This window comes from Xenopus tropicalis, chromosome 6 (genome assembly GCF_000004195.4).
Source record: "Xenopus tropicalis strain Nigerian chromosome 6, UCB_Xtro_10.0, whole genome shotgun sequence".
In the NCBI taxonomy this organism is placed as follows: Eukaryota; Metazoa; Chordata; class Amphibia; order Anura; family Pipidae; genus Xenopus; species Xenopus tropicalis.
Genome location: NC_030682.2, coordinates 98,031,842 through 98,050,648, shown reverse-complemented (window position 1 = coordinate 98,050,648; position 18,807 = coordinate 98,031,842).

The following is an 18,807-nucleotide window of genomic DNA, read 5'->3' as shown; positions in this document are numbered from 1 at the left end:
AGTGATGTAGCCTCCAGTTTGAAGGGAAATGGTCATTTTCAGAAAAGTAGTTAACGCAAGAAAAACGTTCATCGCGAGTTAAATAGCACAAAGAACATCCCGTCTTAATTATGACGCGTGTCCTTTTATTGAATCATGCGTTAAGTCGCAAAAAAAAGAAGCGATAAAATTTTTAACGCATGCTATAACTAGCGATCGTTTTAACACACTTTAGTGAATCAACCCCCAAGTCCCTAAATTAAGCAGGTGGGTAGAGTACATAAAGCTATAACTAAGCTTTTTAGTGCTCCAGATACTACAGACACCACCTTTCTCCCCATCAGCTTTCCTGTTTTTACCAACCTTGCCAAACATTGCTTATTTCCTCCACCTCTTCCACGATTACTCTTTATTTATATTTCTGTGGAAATGACTTACCATGTAGTCCATGATAGAGTTGGAGCTGGACCATATACAACTCTGGCATAAAGGTCATATTCAGAAAGTTCATAGTGCACTGGGATTATAAGAAAACAGAATATCAGAATCAGCCAGATCCTAACTACAAACAAATATGGCCAATTTGGATTTGTATTGTAACATAACAAAAAAATACCTGACCTTTCTGAACACTCATTGGCTGTCTATATCAACTGGATGAGTTTACTTACGTGGAAAACCTTCTGTCATTTCTATGGCTGTTATTTCTAGACCAGATATCCACCTAGTTAAAGACAACATAATAAGAATGAGACCCATATAGAAAACAATGCACAGAAGCATTGTATCCCCCATAAACCTGTTTGAGGTTCTGTTTGGAATATAAAATTATATATGAGAATCATGTTGCTACTAATATTTTACATTTCCAATAGTCATAAAATATTTTTTTCTATTTCTAAAAACTTTATGTATCTACTATTGTAAAAATGAAGACAAGCAACATTATTTTCAATGTACAGTAACTCGCGTGCAGTTTACACTATGCAACTATTTGAATAAAGGGGATATTTCCATAAAAAGAGTAGAAAGATAAAAAGATTAACATAATTCATTATACCTGAGAGTCATATTGCATTTCACTGTTGCCAATACAGCAAATGGCTTCAGGTGCCATAAATGGTGGTGTTCCACCGGGATTGTTGCTCCTGCACCCCAGCATGGCAGTGCCAAAATTAACTGAAATATTAATAATCAAGTATGCATTAGAAACTTATTTTGTTAATGCAACACAGTAATAACAAATCTGGCAATACAAAAATGGGTTAAGTGTATCTCAACCGTGTAGAAAACATTGAAATGCTTTTGTTTTGGCATAATTCCAGAAGGAAATGTTTATATGAGTATGGACACAATACAATTATGATATCCAATTTATTACAATGTGAAGCAGTAGTGCAGGAGTATTCTGTGGGGCTGATTGCAAATCTTAAGCCATGTATTAACAAAGAATCAGTTGAAGGTCTTAGATAGAAGAAACTAGATGAACTTACTTATCTTCACATCAGCACATGTTGTAAGCATGATGTTCTCACTCTTTATATCATGGTGGATGATTTTCATTTCAAGCCATGTGAGGCCATAAGCAAATATATAAATATTTTTGAGAAGTTGACATTTTAGGATTTGTTGAGGAAATATTAGGAAAGCTGAGACATTCTGACATATCTTAAGTAACTCTTTGCATATGTATGAGGTGCAGGCTTCTCCCAAGGAGTTATTCTCCTCTGTGCCTATTAAGTCAGACACAGAGCCATCAGAACATAAGTCCATAGAAATCTAGAATAGAAATCTAGAATCTATGTCACCTATTTGTCTTGCCTATCTATCTGTGTATTTATATAAAATAATTGAAGCCCTGACATTGATTGATTCATGATTCATCTGCCAGTTGACTCTTAGGGGCTAATTTACTAAGACACGAATTCGAATCCGAATTGGAAAAATTCCGATTGGAAAACGAACATTTTGCGACTTTTTCGTATTTTTTGCGATTTTTTCGGCGTCTTTACGATTTTTGAGAAAAAACGCAAGTTTTTCGTAGCCATTCCGAAAGTTGTGCAAAGTCGCAATTTTTTCGTAGCGTTAACACTTGCGCGAAAAGTCGTGCCTTTTTCGTAGCGTTAAAACTTAAAAGGCTCGACGTTTCGTGCAAGTTTTAACGCTACGAAAAAATCGCGACTTTGCGCAACTTTCGGAATGGCTACGAAAAACTCACATTTTTTTGCAAAAAAAGTAAAGACGCCGAAAAAATCGCAAAAAATACGAAAAAATCGCAAAATACCGATCGGACGCAATCGGACGCATTCGGCCCGTTCGTGGGTTAGTAAATGTGCCCCTTAGCCTTACCATTGGTGTGCAGTAAAATTGTATCTTTATTAGTGATGAGCGGATTTTTTGGCCAGGCATGGATTTGCAGCGAATTGTTTCACAAAACTTCTGCGAAAATTCACTGGGGAAAAATTCGCTGCGTGGAAATTGTTTTTTGTCGCACGTCAAATTGGGCACCGTCACGTAAAAAGGGGCGTGGTCACATCAAATTGGGCGCAGGCGTGTCAGAAAAGGGCATGGTCGCGTAAAATACTGGGACGTCAACAAAATAAAAACTCACGACAAATGCATTTTGCTAATTTTGGTGTGCATTAAAATTGTATCTTTATTAGTGATGAGCGGATTTTTTGGCCAGGCATAGATTTGCAGCGAATTGTTTCACAAAACTTCTGTGAAAATTCACAGCAGAAAAATTTGTTGTGCGTCAAATTGGGCGTGGTCACATAAAAAATGGGCGCGGCCACGTAAAAAAAAAAAAGGCGCAGTCGAGTCAAAACTGGGCTTGGGCGACAAAAAAAAGACTCAGGCGACACAAAAGTTGGGGGCGACAAATGCGTTTCGAGGATTTTTTGCCATTTCACAAATTTTCTTGTCGTTTCGCAAATTTTATGGGGAAATGGGACAGATTCGCTCATCACTAATCTTTGCTACTGTTGGTTTTAGCAACAGTAAAAGAGTTAATACACAGAGGTCAGTTACAACTAGTAAGTCGATGTACAAATTGCAAAAGTAAGCACAAGGCACAATCTTTTTTACATTTGCAAACTGCCTTCCTCTGTTGCCAAACTGCTAAATGTTAATTTGCAAAAAGCCAATGGGCGACATTGCTTGGAATATTTAGTGCAAACGTGTTTAACGTAGTTTTTGAAACATTGTCCTTACCCAAAGTCCTTTTATAATGGTCAAGTTTTTGAAGGCAGTTCTGGTGGTTAGAAACTTTATCTAGAACATGTAGTTCTTTAATGATGCCTTCCTCATCCTAGTTCCAATTAACAGAAACAACATTTAATAACTACCTGCTATTTATGTATGTAGATATAAAAAAAGAAATGGATAGCTATAACAACTGCAGCAATATTATATTACAGAATAACATCTGACTCTCCGTTTAGCACTTTTTAGCCGAATAGATTTATGCACTTGTGCAAGTTAGGTAAAAAAGACTTCTTGCAGTGATATTTTTTTTATTGAATTATAAAGTTAAAATTATACTTTACTCAATAGGGGATATTACAACATCTGAGTGTTTTAATTTTTAAGAGCAGAGCTATTGACTACATACATTCTACTGTGCTTCTGGGGAATAATAACATGAATAATCATTCCTTAACTGTGGGAGTTTTATCCAAAAAACGTGGTAAATGGAGGCCAGTTATGAGCATACTGCATCCTTGTTGGGCTATTGTTTTTTAAATGTGGAAACACCTCTTTTAGGATTTAAAAAAAAGTTCAAATTTCAAAGTAGTATTTGTCATTTAGTAAATTGACAGACTTGGTCAAGGTTTTAAGAACTTCTGCAGGATGGCATGCTAAAGTTGTTTAGCAAATTCTCCATTGTTATTCCAAATTCTCATTATAACCACTTCAAGAACTTTACCTCAATGTTGCTTATAAATTTAATGGCCACTTCAGTCTGCTCAACATGATGCTATCCATGTAACAGAGGAAAACCAATATTTGTCATGATTTAAACCTATAAAAATTATAATATTTGGAAGAACAAGCAGCAATCTCTATTTTTGTTTCCTAAGGATGATTTCTGTTCAAGATTTTTACCATCATGGATAAGAAAAATATCTTTAATATCCTTATAAACTACTCCAAAACTTCCTTCTCCAATAACCTTTTTAAGGTCTAAATAGTCATCGGGTTTCTATAAAAGGGGTTTTTAAGAAAAGTTTCATAATAAATGCAATATTACTCTGAAATTATGCTCTGGGAAATGCAACCTGTTTTCTATAAGGTAAGCATATGCGGCGGAGGAAAAACTGGTGAAGGGTTGATACAGGGATAAAGCTGAGGGCTGGATTAATTATGTAAAAACAATAGAGCTGCTTTTACATCTTACGTGGTTATAAATTATTCCAGTTTTGCTTACCGGTAAATCAGCTACAGACTGGTACGTGGTACTGGCCTGGTAGAGAAACACAAACATTTGTTAAGACCATCTTGCTTCATAGGGAAGATGATAAAATAAATCTTGCTTTCTGCTTACTTCATGCTGAATTGTTCTTGGAAGAATAATTTTCTTCCTCACTTAGTTGCTCAAATTCTTCCTGGTAAGGAGACAAAAATGAACATTATCAGGTTTACTTACTCTGAAGACAATAGAGAAATTTGGTTTACTTTCTCTTCTTTTCCTGCTTACTTCATAGATGTTATCCTCAGTTAGACAAGTAGAGGAAAAAAGGTGTAATCTGATTATTTTGATTTTGGAATGCAGATTTCCAGATATCTTGTGGTACACATTGTGAGGTAATGCAGTGGATACAACAACCTGCATCACCCACCTACATTTTCCCTTTGAGCACTAATAAGATATTTGCTTTTGTACAGATGACCAGTAAATGTTACTTGCTGATTATTTGCTATGGGTTACTGCTCCTGTGCAAACATATTGCCTTTTATTACATACCCCCTATAAATCAGCCTTGCAGATTGTTATGCATTGGTAGTATTTCTTTATGGTTTATGCTTGGGGATAGCAAATATAAAGTATATGTAATGTGTATTCTGTTATGCTTTAGGCAAAAGGCTCTGAAATGTGATAAGCAGTTTGTATATAATTCATTCCATAATTAAATAAATGAATGAAACTATATCCTAACCTCAATGGGAGCTATAACGTTACAGCTATGGTTGACATTTTGTCATTTACTTTTCTGCTTACCTGCTAGATGTTAGTCCCAGGATGTTCCTTAGGTTGCACCTGAGTAAAGAGAGGTAAAGGGGGTTATCAGATACAATCAACAGTATAGAGAACATTTAGAAATCTGTGTTGAGCAATGTTATGTGACAGATTGTCTGAAAAACATTATTTACTACTTACCTTGCAGATGGTTTTACCAGTCTCCTGTTTATTAGAAAGCAAATGTTACTTCAGGTAATTTGTTCTTTATTATTATGTAAAATATACCTTACATAGACTAAAAGTGATTTTCAGCTTCATGTTTTCATGAATTTTGTATTTTCTGTTTACCACACAGTTGTCTATACCAGCTTCCATTTGTTGTTCTGGCTGCTCCTGTTTAAGGAAAGTAAAGGAAGTAATCAATAGGGGATATTACAACATCTGAGTGTTTTAATTTTAAAGGGCAGAGCTATTGACTACATACATTCTACTGTGCTTCTGGGGAATAATAACATGAATAATCATTCCTTAACTGTGGGAGTTTTATCCAAAAAATGTGGTAAATGGAGGCCAGTTATGAGCATACTGCATCCTTGTTGGGCTATTGTTTTTTAAATGTGGAAACATACACCTCTTTTAAGATTTATGAAAAGTTCATATTACAATCTACAGTGAGTTTTGATTTTGAAATAAAAAATATCACTGAGAACAACATTTCAAAGTAGGATTTGTCCTTTAGTAAATTGACAGACTTGGTCAAGGTTTTAAGGATGGCAGGATGGCATGCTAAAGTTGTTTAGCAAATTCTCCATTGTTATCCCAAATTCTCATTCGCAATGTTATGTTACAGATTTTCTGAAAAACATTATTTACTACTTACCTTGCAGATGGTTTTACCAGCCTCCTGTTTATTAGAAAGCAAATGTTACTTCAGGTAATTTGTTTTTTATTATTATGTAAAATATACCTTACATAGGGGCCCATTTACTTACTCACGAACGGGCCGAATGCGTCCGATTGCGTTTTTTTCGCAATGATCGGTATTTTGCGATTTTTTCGGAAAATTATCGCAACTTTTTCGTTACCAATACGATTTTTGTGGGAAAAACGCGAGTTTTTCATAGCCATTCCAAAAGTTGCGATTTTTTCGTAGCGTTAAAACTTGCGCAAAACGCCGCGCCTTTTAAGTTTTAACGCTAAGAAAAAATCGCAACTTTCAGAATGGCTACGAAAAACTCGCGTTTTTTCGTGCAAATCGTATTGGTAACGAAAAAGTCGCGATAATTTCCGAAAAGTCGTAAAGGCGCCGAAAAAAATCGCAAAAAATACGAAAAAGTCGCAAAATGTTCATTTTCCAATCGGAATTTTTCCAATTCGGATTCGAATTCGTGGGTTAGTAAATCAGCCCCATAGAGTAATAGTGATTTTCAGCTTCATGTTTTCATGGAAAGGAAATTAAAGGAAGTAATTGATTTAAAGAATAATACATCCTAAAACTATGGGGTGTTGCCAAGTTGAGTGGCAGATTGTCTGAAATTTGTTCTTTATTATTATGTATAGTGATGAGCGAATTTTTTCGCCAGGCATAGATTCACAGTGAATTTCACCATATTTTGCCATCTGCAAATTGTTTTGCAAAACTTCAGTGAAAATTTGCTGTGGAAATAGTTTTTTTGTTATGCGTCAAATTGGGCACGGTCACGTAAAAAAAAGGGGCGTTGTCACGTCAAATTGGGTGCTCGCATGTCATAAAAGGGCATAGTCACGTAAAAAACTAGGGCGACAACAAAAAAAACACACGACAAATGCATTTTGCGAATTTTACGCCGTTTCGCGTATTTTCCACTGTTTCGTGAATTTTATGGTGAACCGAAAGGGACAGATTTGCTCATCACTAATTATGTAAAATACACATTACATAGAGTAAAAGTAATATTCAGTTTCATATTTTTATGATTTTTGTATTTTCTGCTTACCTGGCAGTTGTCTTCACCCGGTCCCATCTGAGGTATTCTCCTGGCTTCTCAGGGGCCTTACTCTGCTCCTGGTGTGATGACAAAAGAATTCTTGGTCACATAAACTAAATCAAGTATAAAAGGTTCTAGAGCATGACTAGGTTGGCCAAATGGTGGGATTAGTGTTAATTTATGCTGCAGTTGTTATGACCAAATGAGAATTGATGAGCAGCCTGGCATAGCCACATTATACTTGTTATTAAATACAGTTTTATGCTTACATGGCAGGGGTCATCAAGATGTTCCTCCTTTTATTAGAAGAGAATATGTAATGACACAGCAGTTCAGCTTAACATGGGAGCTAATAAAATATTTTTGCTGTATTTTAAAGTATATAGATTTACTTTTCTGCTTACCTCACAGATGTTAAGAGGTTCCACTTGTTGCTCCTAGCAAAAAAATAAAACCAGCATGAACTAATGTAATATTTGAACCCTTTCTGTCCCAACCCTGTTAGATATAACTGCATGGCATGTTGCCTTTAAACACGCAGGTGGGTATAGAGTAAAAGGAAACAAAAATGTAGCTTTAGAAGTATCACCTAAGTGCTTCTATTCTTTACAAAGAAAATGTTACTTGATGGAATCTATCTCTTTTAAGTATATTTTAAAATACACACTGCATAGTGTAAAAGTAATGTAATATTTCATTTACATGAAATCAAAGTGGAGGTGAAGAAAAAAAATCACAGGGTGGAAGTTGCAAAGATGAGAGAAAGCAGAGATACTAAAAGGGTCAGGACAATCTTATTATTGGGCAAGTTTGGGCCTGGCACAGGCACAATGCAATACAAGAATTGCTGTACAGTGCATGCATAAAAACCAAGCCAGCTTGAAGAAAAATTGTATTGGCACATTTCCCAGCCATGTACCTTGGACCATATCTTTTTTTATGGAAGAGAAAAACTGGCTTTGGGAAAATATTTTTGCTCAGTGGGGTGCCCAACAGAATGGCTTTCCTATTGATTTTAGCTTTTATTGTTCCTTTAACTCTTTAGCATTTGGAAAAAAAATTGTAACAAAAAGGTTAAACATCCGTAGCAAATAATTGTTCATCTTTTTTATCATTATTTTGCTACTTACCGTACTTGGCAGATGTTATCACCAATATCCTTTGTTGGTTCCTAGTTAAGAAATAAAATTATGTTATGAGTTTAATTTAGTTCTTTGCTGAATAAGCCAAAATATCTTTTATGTAATATTCTGCATTTGGGGGGTGTATTTTTTTTTTTTGGTTTTTAACATACCTGGCAGGTGATGTTGCCAAATTATACAGGTTGTTCCTGTTTAAAAAAGCAAAAAAACAGATACATAAACATATAATAGATCTTGTTAATGTATATTATAACAAATATTACTTTTCCATGTGTTTTCAAATGATAAATAAATTAATAAATAACAGAGGAAAATTGTTGTTTTCCCATGTATTCACTATTACTGGCAAAATTTCAGTCCTTAACTAGAAAGGGAAGTTTGAGAACAAAATTTCAAATTGGTTTGAAAAATCACTGAATAAAAATTTGATTGGCTCCTCCCACTTTGGGTTGTCCAACAAATGTTGCTTTTTCATTCTGGGGTGACCCCATGATTATGAATATGGCCTGTAAGCAATGGGACTAGTAGATCAATTTGTTTTCGCCCTCCAGTTTCTAAACATCAATGTGCCTACCCCTGCCAGCTCCTCTTGGGTCAAGTGTTGCCCAATGCAAGTAGTGCTCGATTCAAGGTGCACAGAGGCCTTTGGCTCCTAACTGCATACCAGGCAGACAAAAGTGTACAAAAAATGGCAGATTGTGCTATTTGTTGCCCTTTACACACTGTGTGGTAACTGATCCCTATGGAAGAGTGCATCTGCCAGCATACACATAGGGTGTATTTTGGTGAGAATAGGTGTATAATTTTACAGAATTATGTACACATTTGGGCTGAAATTCACACCTTGTTTGTATAGGTTGATGCTGTGCCTGCAAACGTATGCTAAACATGGGGTAAGAGAAAGCAGATAGGCATGTGAATAACATGTGACACAAGGTTAATGTCACACAGGGCTGATTCTTGGCTGCGTTTATCTTCTCCTCAGCTATTGTATATCTGCCCCTCCACAGGCCAAAATCTGCTCTCCATGCCTGCACCTGGGCTGACACAATGGCTCCGTGGTGACACAGACACAGGGAAAGGCTGATGCCAGCGTAGGGGCTGATTCAGACCCCCATCCTGCTTTAGCCTTAGAGAAGCCTTGTTATCATTTTATAGCTTTGAGAACCATTTCTAAACATCTATAAGAGTCCTATTATCAGTCAGAAGTCAATAAATAAGTAGCCAATAATTACTCACAATCAATACAGATGTATTGATTGTAAATAATTATTGGCTACTTATTTATTATTGGGAAACTGATTTTTACTTACCAAACAAATATCTTCTGTGGGTTGCTCTGGGATAAATACAAGGTCAGATATTCTAGCAGTCAAGGTATGCTTATTCTTCTATAAAAGTTCATTTTAGGAAATAGTTTAAATATAGATAATGTAGAAGAAGGAAAGTAGATTGAAACATCAACAAAGAAATAAGGTTATACATTCAAACTTAAAGCCACATTTTTGTAAAAAAGCAATAAAAACACATAAGTAAATATTACCAAATCCTTCTCTCTTTCCAGACTGTTTCTCTTGGATGAATTTGATTGTTTATCTGCCCGCTTTATGGGTAAAAGAGAAAAATGATGTTTGACTTACCACAAATTTAATTAGGGAAAATAATTAAACTTGGTGAGCACTTTAAATTATATAATAAAACATTATTGGAAAGCACACAAGTATTAATTAATTTTGCAGGGTTGCAGAGCGAGAGTTAACAGTTGTTTATCATTTTGTTTAGTATCAGGGGCCATTGGTCCCAGTAGAACAGGACCGGGACTTTTTGGACTGTGGTACTCTGGCAGCAGAGGTGTCAACTCTCCCGGATTTTTCTAACCCAACCCCCGCTATCCAAATTGTTAAATACATCCCCCAGTTCCTCACTGTGCATGTGGAGTGCGCAATCTGTGCTGTTACTATGCACCAAGCGCATGTGTGATGATGTCACTAATAATAGGGAGATTAGTGTTAAAATGTATCCCTTCACTCAGATTCCTTTTATTTGTCACTTATACAACTGCAACATGTAATGAAATGTACCGGGATTGTTCCAAGGCTATTATATAAAATATGTTTCAATTTTGGAGTACAAGAGGAAAAAGTTGCGACTGATGAAGGCAAAGAAAAGTGACAAAATGTAAATCTTTCCTCTGTAACTTTTCCCCCAAGAACTGCCATATTAAAAAAGAAAATAAGTTGCACACAAATGAAAATCACATTGTTGTATTCATTTTCAATGAGGATGAAGTGCAATTTTGAGTTTACTTGCTAATTGCTCCGCCAAACTGCCAAACTGTTAAAAAAATTTGCCCCTCACAGTTTTTTATTATTCACAAATTAAAATATGGTAGCAAGCAGCAACATGTATGTCTCCACATTTTTCAATATGAAGTCACAAAAATATTCTCTCTGTGCAGACAAACAATTACATCATTAGTGGCCACTGTAATTTTATTAATCTCTTCTATGTTCAAGAGGACATATTAAATTATAAATAAATTAAAAAAAATAATAATAATATCTTAATATAATATAATGATATATTTATTATTATTATTATTATTATTATTATTATTATTATTATTATTATTATTATTATTATTATTATTATTATTAGTATTATTATTATATTTATTATTATTAGTATTATTATTATTATTTAATAATTTTATTAATTTTAAATCATGTATTGGATATACACTTCAATATTCCCCTCTCAATAATCTGTCTCTCTACATGAGAGACACACAGTTCCAGGATGCACTTGTGCACAATCATGAAGGGGGTGGCAGGGAGGGCGGAAGAGCAGCTTGGGACATCCTGAAAAGAAATTCAGCCCTGTTACTTCCTTTAAATTAAATGATAGATTAATCAGTTTAAATTCTTTATTCTTGAAAGTGCATGTGAGACAGGTTTGTTTTTCCCACTATTTTTGTTCTCTGTATAACTACCCGCTAACCGGCCAGCCTATGATAAATGAGACCAAAATGGTTTTACCTAGGGATGGGTATTTTATGATTGAAAACTTGTGACTAAAAATGTTGTTTTTTGAAAGTCATTAAACTTGCAGAGAATGATTGCATCTAAAACACTGAACCAAGCAACCTGCATTGATCAATCCCTTGGGTGTATTAGCAGGAATTCTGCCCATATTAGTAGCACTGCCAACAGCTCCATTTGTAGACCTAATACCGCCTGAGGCAGCTTTCCTGATGCCACCCCCCTCTGCCGCCCCCCGCTCTTATCTTTACTGCGCCAGAGGGGGCCTAAGGGGGCCGTATCACTAGCGCAGAGATCGCAATTGTGCTTCCTGCACTAGAAGATCCAAATTTCTGTTTTAAAAAACTGAAATTCAGCTCTTAAAGTTACCAGAAGTGACTTTTTTGCTGCCCAGTAACTTTCCGGGTGCTGCATCCTGAGATGAGTTTCTAATCTTGCCTCATGGCAGGAGGGCCCCTGACTTACAATATATAATAATTGTATTTTCCTATGCTTGGAAGGTACCTCTTTTGCAGTCTCATAATTTTTAAAAAAATGCCTGGTCCAGGAACTACAACTGCCCTGAATCAGGTCTTAGCCACTATGCAACCATTTACTTTCCATTCTAGTAAGTTTGTTTATTTTAAAGATACATTTTATTGTTATTGTGGTTTGAATTAAAAGCTACACCTAATATTACCTAATGGTTTAATTCCATAGAAGGTGTTAACATTATAAGACCCCTATAAAACAATCCAATAGGAGTTGATAAAGACAAGATTAATGTATGTAAGAAATACAACGCCACCAACTACATCTAAAAAGTAAGGGCATGAAAGTTTTTGCATAACTTCATTATATTCTCCTTTTTCCATGCTGTGATAAAGGACTACATGTGAGGCTTTTACAGTTTTTACTTTTATTTTTAGAACAGTTTCATGTTCTGTATCTGTAGCTTAACCTCTTTACCCTGTTCGAAGTAATAATGTTCCCCTAGTATTTAACCCAATCTCTACAAACAACAAACATTGACCTCTCTGTCACTAGTTTAGAATGGCATACAGCACCTGGTATATTAAGTGGTATATTTAAATCAGGAACATTATAATGAATCAATGTGGTCTGATCTTGTTCACGTTTTGAAGACTATTAATGTCACATATTTAAAAACTCACCAGTATTCATAGTTTCAAAAATTGATAAACACATTTCTATATCAAGCTCAAACCAGGCAATGAATGTGTCTGGAGAATTTAATGACAACTCAGGAACAGTTGGGTTATATAGGCAGCAGAAATAATAGCAGTTTTGGCTTCTGGACTGGAGAAATCAGCAGACAGGCTTGAAGGGGATCCGGGGCCCAACACCACAAGGAACTAGAATACTAGGGGGCTGATTTACTAATCCACGAATCCGAATCTGAATGGGAAAAATTCGGATTGGAAACAAACATTTTGCAACTTTTTCATATTTTTTGCAATTTTTTTGTTGCGTTACGACTTTTTCGTAAATTGCCGCGACTTTTTCATAGCTGTTACGATTTGCTCGTATATTGTCGCGACTTTTTCGTATTGAGCGCTCGTAAACGGCGGGCAAAACTTTCAGACAGCGTGATTTTGGAAGCCTCCCATAGGACTCAATGGCACTCTGCAGCTCCAACCTGGCCCAAGGAAAGTCACGATACTGAAGCTTGAATGAATCCGAAACTTTCGTACTTGGCGCGATGGCTACGAAAAAGTCGCGACAATTCACGCAAGTCGTAACAGCAACGAAAAAGTCACGACAATTTACGGAAAAATCGCAAAATACCGATCATTAGGAAAAAAACGCATTCGGACGCTTTACGGACGTTCGTGGATTAGTAAATGTGCTCCTAGGAGTAGAACAAAACCAGAATGAGAAATAGACAAGGTCATACAACAGGGGGCTCAAACTCAATTTACCTGGGGGCCACAGGAGGCAAAGTCAGGATGAGGCTGGACCGCATAAGGGATTTCACAAAAAAAAGTCCATGAAGGCTTGCATTATCGGATAATGCAAGGCACAGCGGGCGGGAGCTGCTGATTGCGGAAATGACATTATGCCATCTTTTTGTATTTGTTTTATCTTGGCAATGTAACTATCCCTTGTTAGAAATGTAATATTAAAAGGGAACTCCGGTTTCTCACACAACAAAGAAACCCCTAACGTACATTTACTGTAATCCGTTCCTTCAAAAAGAATAAATAAATACAATTTTCATATGCTGAAATCCAGCTGCAAAACAGTTTTTCTCTTTCTGCATCATTTGAAATACTTGCAGAGGAGGAGGGACTTAAACATTGACAAGGTGTAACAACTTCTTCACAGCTTATAGACAGCATGCAGGAACTACATAACCCACAATAAATTGCACCATGATGTTCCTTTCTTTATTGATATCATATGTGCAATGAATTGTGGGATTTGGAGTGTGCAGGCTGAAGGCAGGCTAAGGACAGTCTTAGGTAACTGTTCCAAACTATATTACGTTAAAAATCAAAAATATTTTCTAACTGATGTATATTGCAAAGTTGATTGAAATTATGTTTACTTTACAAAAACCTTACGTTGTGTTTGGGTGGTGTTCCCCTTTAATTACAGGGCATATTAATATCGAAGTTAATTATTTCCATTGCTAAAACTGCAAAAGGAATGGGCTGAGCTACATGCAAACAATGTATCTTATTGTTTTAAAATCCCACCATGCTTTTACCTTATCACAACAGCTTTTAGCATTGTGGAATTTGTTTATCTGGATACTTTGGCAATTCTTTCTCTGATATGAAATATACACAAACATACACAGTATGGTTTATCGAAGCAGCCTAGGAAGAGAATGCCTCTGTTTGTGCAGCTTGTGGGAATTCCTGTTTAAGGAGGAGCCTTCATAACACTGAAAAGTGCATCTCCTGCCTTGGGAAAATATTCATTTCTCCCATGCTTTTTGCTTCAATTTTATCAATAATTTTGACATCAGGAAAGGAAGTGCAGCGAACCTTTCTTAAATACACTTTGAAAAGCTAATCACAGTGTCAAAGCAATGCTATAGATTTATTTATTTCTAAAATAATTTTGCTACAGTTGTCACTTGAACCATGAAAGTAAGTCACTGCAAAATCAATACTATATGAAAAAGAGAATTTGCTGTCATGCAATCAGATATCTAATTAGGAGACCATTATGCAAAGTTAAGTGATGGTCATAATAGCTTAAATACAATTCAGCTTGGCAATGTACCAGTGCCCTCCTCTCTTCCCTCGCTGATCCCCACAAGTTATACAAAAAGGCGTTATTTTTAAGACATAAAAAGGCCATTGTGTTTTGAATGTGGTTCTTCAGAACTATGTGGCAAATGTATTAGTAGTATAATAACACTTTCTTAAAAATGTTCCTGGCTGCTAAGAAAGTATATAATGAAATGAAACAAAGGGCCTGATTCACTAAAGGGCGATAAAACGTGCGCTATTTTTATTGTGCGCTAAAATTTTTACCGCGTCTTAATTTTGTCGATTTTTCGCACGATTCACTATAAGCATACTCGCGCTTTTTTACGCGCGATATTGCATGCGTTATTTAACTCGCGAAAAGACTATTTCAATGCGGTATTTGCCGGTACATGCGCTAATAATCGCCGCATATGAATGGTAGCATAGAAATAGTGTATAAAAATTGTTGCCGCATATAAATTATGTATATAAATATTAGCCACATATAAATGGTAGCATATAAATGGTAGCATATAAATAGTAGATGCTTATAAATAGTAGCCACTAGTGATGAGCAAATGTGTTCTGGTTTCTTTAGTGAAAAATTAGCAAATCTTTCGAAAGATCCACGAAACGGCAAAAATGTTGTGCGGGCAAAAAAATTGTTGCTGTGACTATTATTTTTTGACGCTTGTATAAATTTTTGGATGTGCGGTGAATTTTTGCGTGGCAAATTTTTTCATGCGTTTTGCCATTGGCGGAATGTTTTGAGAAACGCATGAAAAAATCCGCCGCGAAAAAAATTCAACGCACGTCCAAAAATTTGCTGCGAATCCATGCCTGGCGAAACATTTCATCACTTGTAGCCAAATAGAAATAGTCGCGCAAATGAACGCACGCCATGTTAGCCATACACGCCAATACTTGCAGAAAATTACTGTATTAAAAATGAACATTTCGCTGCCAACTGGCGGCTGCGTCACTCTAGGGGAAACACATACTTGAATAAATAACACTGTAAGTCCATATTTTATTGCAAAAAATCATTTACTGTACTTTTGTATAATTTTTCGCCTGCCTGTAGTAGGTGTTAATTTTCGCATAGCAGAATGCGATATTTAGCGCGCAAAAGTTATAGTGAATCATGCGATCGTATTCTTTTCAGCGCGGAAATTAACGCAAAACGGTAAAACTACTGCGAGAAATAACCCATGCGAAAATGGCGATTTTTCGCACGCGATAATACTATGCTGAATCGCGCGCAAATTATTTTGCGTTTTTTAACGCGAAAAAGCGTGCGATCATTTTTATCGCCCTTTAGTGAATCAGGCCCAAAGCATTTACAATTTTAGTATGTTTTTATTACATTTTAGGATACAATTTTAAGATAGTAAGTAAGACATTTGTTACGGCCAGTACAGTGCTTTGATCGATGTGAATTTATGATACTGTGTACAACTACTCAAAGCAGTTGAGCTCCTTTCTGTGCTATGGAGTTTTGGAGGTCAGCAGCACTGCAGACCCCCCACCTCAGTCAATTATGAAGCTCAAAAAAATCTAAAGAATTGTGGGAAAATGATGCAAATTAATGGGGACTTGGTAGTAAAAGACACGTAATCATAGGCTAATGATTATTTGCCTTGTAGCACATATTATATTATATTATATTTCTTTTTTTGGTACAAACCAAAGTTACAGGAAACTTTCTCTATTTTTATTTATTTCAATACACTTGATTTCATTTAAGATGGAATTCTATGGGTACATTTTTTTATTTTTCTTCTTTCAGTATCATCTTTCATGATTAGTGATGAGAGAATCAGGCGAAAAAATTTACGAAACGCGTTTTTTTGTTACCTTGCGTTTCTTTTTTTTTTTTGTTGCGCGCATCTTTTTTTGATGCGCTTGCACCCATGTTGATGCAACCGCATCCAATTTGGCACAACCACCAACCGACAAATTTTCTCTTAAGTTTTGCAGAACAATTCGGAAATGGCGAAATGCGGAAATTCGCTACAAATCCATGCCTGCCGAAAATAATTTGCTCATCACTACTCATGATCACACCTGTAATTTTTGCATCTCTATTAAAATATACTCTATAACTAATTATATCTATATTATAACATGTTTGGTCCTAACCCACTTAATAAATAAATAGCAAATACACCCATAGCACTCTTCTGTAAATCTCCAGAGAAATGTGCCACTGTTTCTGTTGCAGGCTGTAAGGGAAAATTCAGAGCAGTGAGAGCTTAAAGGAGAACTGGAGCTTACCTAAAGAAATAGGGCAGAAATGTTGTAAATTATGTTTTGGGGTTCAATACCAATACACGACAACCACAGGCCTTTAGCAGTAAAGATCTGTGCCTCTAAGATAGATACCCCAGTAGCTCCCCATCTTCTTTTCTGCTGATTTACTGTACATGCCCTGTGCTGCTGTCAGCTTAGGGACCGACCCACAATATACTATATATATATATATATATATATATATATATATATATATATATATATATAGAAACAACAACAAGAGATCCTCTGCACTCACCCATTATCAATATATAGAACATTAAGCATAATATTTGAGCTACAGCTTGTGCAGACTATTTCATGCCTGTCGTATAAGTTGATGCTACAGGGCTCATTATTAAATTCTGGTGCTAATTGCACTGGTTTGAGACTTTCCATGTAGAAATTATCTGTAGTAATTACTAATAATACTAATCATCCTTATATTGTGACATTTATATTCTAGAATAATTATATTCTATATATATATATATATATATATATCAATCCAAATGGTGTCCGCACTCCAAGGCTCAATATTCTGCGGGGTGCTAGCCAAAATTCTCATTAGGACCTTTCTCAAGGTCCTAATGAGGACCGAAACGTCAGTTTTAACAATATATTTTCAATAAATTTTTGATAAAATATTGAAGGGTGTGCTGGCCACAGATGATTATTTTCTATATATACATAATTTTGGCTAGCACCCCGCAGAATATTGAGCCTTGGAGTGCGGACACCATTTGGATTGATATATATATATATATATATAGAATATAATTATTCTAGAATATAAATGTCACAATATAAGGATGATTAGTATTATTAGTAATTACTACAGATAATTTCTACATGGAAAGTCTCAAACCAGTGCAATTAGCACCAGAATTTAATAATGAGCCCTGTAGCATCAACTTATACGACAGGCATGAAATAGTCTGCACAAGCTGTAGCTCAAATATTATGCTTAATAGCCATCTTGCATGCCAATAATATGAATATTTTATAATTATATCAATTTTAAATCTGATGCAGGCTGCAAGAAACTTTGATTTGTCATCCAGCAATATAGTGACCCCCCCCCCCCCAAGCAAAGCCAGAACTACATAAAAATGGCTAAAAACAATAATGGCCTAGTCAGAGTTCAGATCCACATCCAATAGAGAATCTGTTTTAAAAACTTGAAGATCCGATAACCACATATGTACTTTAAAGGAATTTGCTATTAAAGGGATGATTTGGTAATTTTACTCCATTAACAAACACCTGTAAAATCTACATGTTCATATGTATGCTGGATGACTGAATAAAAAGTGTAATCTACAATATGCACTCTACAATATGCTTGAATACTGATTAGTAATCGGCTTGGTAGCACAGAGGATTTATGGGTGTTCATCTCAATCTCAGCTCTCTCAATCAAATACTGCATGCTTAGCACCCTTTGGTTAAAGCTACATTTTGGCAGATTTACAATTATTTTATGCTCAGCTTGATAGTGTGCCCCACTCTTTTTGTAACTAGCAATAGATAAAGGCAAATCAGAGCCACTAAGGTTATGCTTAGTCACAGGCCAAGGATGATAACAAAAATGAGAAGATTTGTGTAAGTGGAGGTCTATATCTCTTACTCAGCACCTCTTGGTTGGGTGAATAAATTAAAGATCTTGCAGAGTTTCTACCACAATGCCTAAAAAATAATGGGCCCGATTCACTAAAGTCCGAAATAAGGAGTGCTATTTATAGCATGCGTTAAAAATCTTATCACTTCTTATTTTTCGCTCGATTCACTAAAAGGACACTTGTCATAATTAAGAAGCGATGTTCTTGGCGTTATTTATCTTGCGACAACATATTTTCAAGCAACATATTACGCAGAGCACAACATATTACGCAGCACGTTGCTTGAAAATATGTCGTCGCAAGATAAATAACGCCAAGAACATCGCTTCTTAATTATGACAAGTGTCCTTTTAGTGAATCGAGCGAAAAATAAGAA